This window comes from Myotis davidii, unplaced genomic scaffold, assembly GCF_000327345.1.
Source record: "Myotis davidii unplaced genomic scaffold, ASM32734v1 scaffold1364, whole genome shotgun sequence".
Classification (NCBI taxonomy): domain Eukaryota; kingdom Metazoa; phylum Chordata; class Mammalia; order Chiroptera; family Vespertilionidae; genus Myotis; species Myotis davidii.
Window position 1 is genome coordinate 883,556 of NW_006295736.1, and position 6,394 is coordinate 889,949.

Sequence of the window (6,394 nt, forward strand, 5' to 3'; positions counted from 1 at the left end):
GGGGCAGCAGCGCAGGCGTGGCCTGGCCAGAGCTAGAGCGCCCCCAGCACTGCTGGGAGCTTCCTGCCCATGCCTGGCAGAGGACGAAGGAAGGACATCACCACCTGGTGACTCAGGAAGAACCTGCTGGGGACCCCACGGGCAGGTGCTGTCACCCCTGCTCAGAGGGAGGAGCTGAGACCCAGGTCCTGTCGCCCCTCGGGGCCTGTGCTCTCACCCGAAGCCCCTCCGTCCCCCGAGACTACGAGCCTGCACTCGGGGCTGCACGGGCGGCGCCCAAGACCCAGCTGCCGGGCAGCCTCGTCGCGGCGCCCGGGGGACCAGCTGCGCCCGCCGGCTCCAGGCGGCTGAGCGTCTATGGGCCTCTGTTCCCCGGGGCACGTCGGGGCTTGGGAATGAGAGGGGCTTTGTCAGCGCGGTGCGTTCTCTCCCGCATGGAAGCTGCATTCTCAGAGAAATGAATACGGCACCCCCGCCCCCCCATCTAATAAAAGCGAAAGCTTATCTGCCTCCCAGGCAACTGCCAACTCCTGCAGCTACAAACAGCACAGTCAGCGATGGCTAAGACTTCTGGAACATTCTTCGAATCAAAGAACTCAATCCCCTAAGTGGTTGGCTGGGCCGCCTTTGAGAAATGGAGCCACCAGCAGTGGGCTCGGGTCCGCGGCCACAGGTCAGGGCGGTCGAGCAGCAGTACCATCACGGGTATGTACACCCACACCCACATGCCATGCACTCACATGTGTACACCCACACATGCACACACACACAGCCACAGCCACACACACATGCACACCCATACAGGCACTGGCATGCACTCACGCATGTACACCCACCCATGCACACTCACACACATCCAGTCACACACTCACAAATGCACACCCACACAGGCACTCGCACATGTACACACTCGCACATGCATGTTACACACGTGCACCGGCATGCAGACTCACACACACAAACACTCACAATATGCACAAATGTGCATCACACATGCACTGGCATGTGCACACACATGCTCGCTCATGCAGGCACACCCACGCACATGCAGGAATGACACAGGACAGACAGCATCCCTGCGTGGCTCCCCTCGGCCCCCCACCATGGTACGAGTCACCAGCTGTGCTGGACAAGGCTCCCTCGGAAGGGGACCCGCAGGGGTTGGGGGCTTATTTACACCCTCAAGGGGCTGAGGGACCCTCTCTGAAGCCCGAGCCATTTCCCCGGTGGCACCGACCCCATGCCCACTGCACACGGGACCTTTGCTCCCACAGCCTCAGGGTCCAGGTGCAGAGCACACTTCACAGGGGCGTCCGTGAGGGCACAGCCACACCAGGCCATCGGACACCAGTCCTGCCCACGAGTGTGCGAGCCGGAGCCTCCTGGCCTCCGCGGAGAGGCCCTCCCAGAGCGAGACCCGAAGTGAGACCAGACGCCCGTGCACCACACAGCTCCACACGCAGGTCGTGGGACATCTCGGGAGAGGGCGGAGGGCGTGGAGAGGGCGGAGGGCGTGGCCGGGGCGGGTGCCGTCACAGCAGGGATCTGCACTATTCTCTGCTGTCATGGTCCCCAATTCTCCCCAGCGCAGAGTTTAGAAAAAGTCACTCGCTCTCTTCCCTGAAAGAACACAGGGCTGGCCTCGCCTGCAGTTCTTCTACCGTCGTGTCTGTGAGTGTGTGCGCCTGACACACGTGTGTGCATTGACTGTGCTTGCCTGAGGACGTGTGTGTGAACTGTGTCTGCATGTATTCATCTGTGCGTGTCCAAGTGCACGCATGAATATACATTGCGTGTGTTGGTACACCTGTGTGCCTGTCTGCGACTGTGTGCATGTGTGAGCATGCACATGGGTGTGAATTGTATGTGCCTACACATATCCGTGTGTGTGTGTGTGTGTGTGTGTGTGTGTGTGTGGTGAGGAGGGTGGGGGAAACCAGGTCCCAGGTCCACCGTGCACAATGCACCCTGGGAAGCCAGCTCACGGCACGAAGCCGCCTCCACACGTGTCCTTCCCAGTCGGGAGGACCAGGTGGGATCTCAAGACACTGGCTCACGAGGTCCACAGCTCCCTGGACCCAGAACGGCCGCCCGCGGACATCTCATGGGCCCACAAAGGCGGCCCAGCTGCGGGTCACGTGTGCAGAGAATATGGGGGTGCGCACCCGGTGACTGGATGAAAACCGGGCCTGTCCAGGAAGCCAGCAGCTCCCCACTAATCGGGTCCCTCAACCCACCGAAGCTCCCACCTCCCCGGCTTCCCGCGGGTCCAACACTGACTCCAGGGAACACACAGAGGCAAGGCCCCTCCCCCAGCTCAGGGTCCCCACTCCCACGACAGCCTCACCCCCAACCAATCTACGACAACTCCCCCGGCAACTCCTCCAGGCCAGGCGGCGAGCCCCCGGCCGCCCCTCTGCCCCGAGGCAGCGTGTGCTGGGAGAAGGGCGGACGTGGCCAGGACAGAGGCAGCTCTCCTCTGACCTCAGATGCTTGAGCGTCCTTTCCTACAGCTCAGCCGCGACACTGTGGGGAGCACCGGCAGCTGCGCTGGTGCCTTCCTGCCCCATGGCCCCTCCCAGGCATCTGCTTGCGGTAGCCGAGGAGGAGGAAGGGCCCCGGCGGAAGGCCTGGGAGGGGGGCTTACCTGGGCTTCACATCGCCTGTGGGCGGAGGACTTGCAGGCTGGAAGAGAAGAGAGAGCACGCTCAGCGGTCTGGCAGCAACACCTCCGACATCGCCAAACCCTCCGCCCCTGAGAAGGCCGGATGGGGGAGGTTCCCGCCTCCGGGCAGCGCCGGGCTCGTCGTCGGGGCCACGTGTGCAAGGACCTGCCACCCCTGCACGGCCGCCACCGTCAGATGGGCCGGGCGGATGGGCCGGGCGGATGGGGCACATCCCAGGGGTTCCCAGGGTGCTTGGGGCCGACCAGCCCCTGACGCAACTCGGGGAACCTGAGCAGCAGGAAGCACGATGTTCACCTGCAAATCACGGCTTCTCTGGAGGGAAGAGGAGACACTGAAAACCGGACTCGGGACTGGACTTAGCGAGAAAGTCCACGTTCCACTCAGCGGAGAACTGACCGTCGGACTAAACCACGTCTGAATCCCTGCGGGACCCTCCCCGGGCCACCGGCCGGCCCAAGCGGCAGGTGTCAGTTCCCGCTGGAACCAACGTGACTTCCCAGCCCTGCCCTCCAGGGCGCTGCGGGCTGACACCCCTGCTCTGTGGGGGGATATGCCCCTCCCCAGCGTTCCCGGCAGGGACAGCAGGACACCAGACTCGGTGTGGACCCCGGGGCACCCCTCCCGCCCAGGTGAACCCCGGGGCGGCGGTGGGGTGAGGGGCGGGGCCTGGGCCTGGCCGTGTGAGCTGGGGCATCCGAGTCTCCCCAGGGCTGCCTGGGCAGGGCCAGCGACCCTCCTGCCTGTGTCTCCCCCAGGGCCACGGCAGTGCCATAGGGAATGGTTCAGGGACATGCTCCGAAATGGAAGGCAGCCTGTGGGGTCCTGGATGACAAGCCTCAGAGGCCAGAACACACGCCCCAAACCAGGCGGCGTGGGGAGGCCCCAGCGTCTCAGGCCACCGTCCCTCCTCCCTGAGCCGGCACCACATGCTGCCTCACAGGGGCCGCGTCGTCGGGGCCGCGGCTGGTGGTCCCGGGTCTGGGGCGGAGAAGGGCCTGGCTGTTCAGTGCGTGGGGTCTAGTTTCTGAACCACCTGTCTGCGCCTCTGAGGTGAGTGAGGTTACTGATCCTGCACCTAACGCCCCCCCCCGCCCCCCGCCCAGGGGACGAGAGCCTCTCAGAGACGCGCTCACACTGAGCGGAGGGCTCCCCCGATGGAAGACGCAGCCCGGCCACTGCTGGGGCTGCTGGTCAGGCAGGTCCGTGCACCAAAAGGTCGCTGCTCGATTCCCTGTCGGGCACTCGATTCCCAGGGTGTGGGCTCACACGCAGGGGGCAGGATTGACGTTTCTCTCTCTCTCTCTTCCTCTCTTTCTAAAAATCAATTAAGTTAAAGCCCGGCCGGCGTGGCTCAGTGGTTGGGCATCGACCTAGGAACCAGGAGGTCAGGGTTCGATTCCCCGTCAGGGCACAGGCCCAGGTTGAGGGCTGGATCCCCAGTGTGGGGCGTGCAGGAGGCAGCCGGTCCATGATTCTCTCTCATCACTGATGTTTCTATTTCTCTCCCCCTTCCTCTCTGAGATCAATAAAACTTTTTAAAAATAAATAATAAAAACGTATTTAAAATTATTTTTAAAGACGCAGATGGAAAACCATCGTCTCTCAGGGTCGCTGTCGGAAGCCGGTGCCCGGCCGGGCTGCACACCGGGGGAGGGGCTACCCCCCCTCCGCCCCTCCCCACTGGCCGACACGCAGCACAGCCCCGTCCCAGGAAGAAGGAGCCACAGAAGCACCAGAACTTTCCCCAGAACCTGCATCCGGACCTCACAGGCCCAGGGCCATGTGCACGTCGCTCTGACCAGCAGCCCCACCCCCACCTGCTCGGAGCCAGTGCCTCGCACCTGCCGCTGCCTCCTGTTGTCCGAGGTGTAATTGGCAAACGCAGCCGTGAGTATTTAGAGCAGCCGTGGGCAAACGACGGCCCGCAGGCCGGATCCGGCCCGTTTGAAATGAATAAAACTAAAAAAAAAAAAGACCGTACCCTTTTATGTAATGATGTTTACTTTGAATTGATATTAGTTCACACAAACACTCCATCCATGCTTTTGTTCCGGCTTCCGGTCCAGTTTAAGAACCCATTGTGGCCCTCGAGCCAAAACTTTGCCCTCCCCTGGGTTAGAGCATAAAGTGATGATCTGCTCCCTGGTCAAACCTCCACCACAGCACAGGTACCCGCCCCCGTCACCCACAGGTTCCGTCCACGTCGGGGCGGGCGGCGAGCGGACCACCCTCCCGGGGATGCTGGCCTCGTGGCTCCATCCTGGGCCCACCGGGCACCACGGCCGAGGGGATTTCTCGCCGCCTCACTGCGCTGGCGCCAGGACGGGGCTCCCCTGGCCTCGGGGATGGCAGGTCACGGATGGTTCCACCTGCATCACCCGGTGCGCGGACCCCACAGAGCGACTCCCCTTCTCCCTGTGGGTCCTGTGGTCCCGCTCCCCTGAGAACCTGCCCATCCCCCCCCGCCCCACCAGCCAACTGGACCCAGACGCAGAGGAGGACCGCCCCCTGCTGAGCCGCAGGTATCAGCAGCGCGGAAAACCCACAGCACCCCCCTCACTACACAGTGACGGGGAACAGCGCGGCCTGGGCGCCTGTCGGCCACGAGAAAAGGCCACCCACACAACCAAAAACTACACGTCCCCAAATAACCACGGGGCCACGGAGACCGCGGGTCTACACACTGACACAGGGGCCACGGAGACCGCGGGTCTACACGCTGACACAGGGGCCACGGAGACCGCGGGTCTACACGCTGACACAGGGGCCACGGAGACCGCGGGTCTACACACTGACACAGGGGCCACGGAGACCGCGGGTCTACACACTGACACAGGGGCCACGGAGACCGCGGGTCTACACACTGACACAGGGGCCACGGAGACCGCGGGTCTACACACTGACACAGGGGCCACGGAGACCGCGGGTCTACACACTGACACAGGGGCCACGGAGACCGCGGGTCTACACACTGACACAGGGGCCACGGAGACCGCGGGTCTACACACTGACACAGGGGCCACGGAGACCGCGGGTCTACACGCTGACACAGGGGCCACGGAGACCGCGGGTCTACACGCTGACACAGGGGCCACGGAGACTGCGGGTCTACACGCTGACACAGGGGCCACGGAGACCGTGGGTCTACACGCTGACGCGGGGCAGGGATTCTAACAGGCAAGGAGATGCACAGAAAACTACAGGCGGCACACGAAACCTGCAGAAGCAGACAGGGCCACGGCGACCACACGGAGGCCTGGGCACAGGGGGCCCCCACAGCCTACGTGAGAAAGGACGGCCGCGCCCTGGCCAGTGGCTCCGTGGTCAGAGCATCGGATGCGCCCAGAAGGAGGCTGGGTTCAAGCCCCATTGAGGGCATGTAACTGGGTTTCAGGTTTGGTCCCAGGCCCCGGTCGGGGCACGTGCAAGAGGCAACCATTGATGTCTCTCTCTCAAGTCGATGTTTCTCTCTCTCTCTCTCTCTCTCTCTCTCTCTCTCTCTCTCTCTCTCCTCCCTTCCTTTCACTCCCTCTCAATGGGAAAAACGTCCTCAGGTATTAACAGGGAGGAAGGGAGGGAAGAAGGAAAGGAAAAAGGGAGGGAAGGAGGGAGGGAGGGAGCAAAGAAGGAAGGAAAGGAAAGGGAAAAAAGAAGGAAGTAAGGTAGAGAGAGGTAGAGAGAGAGAGAGAGAGAGAGAGAGACCACGT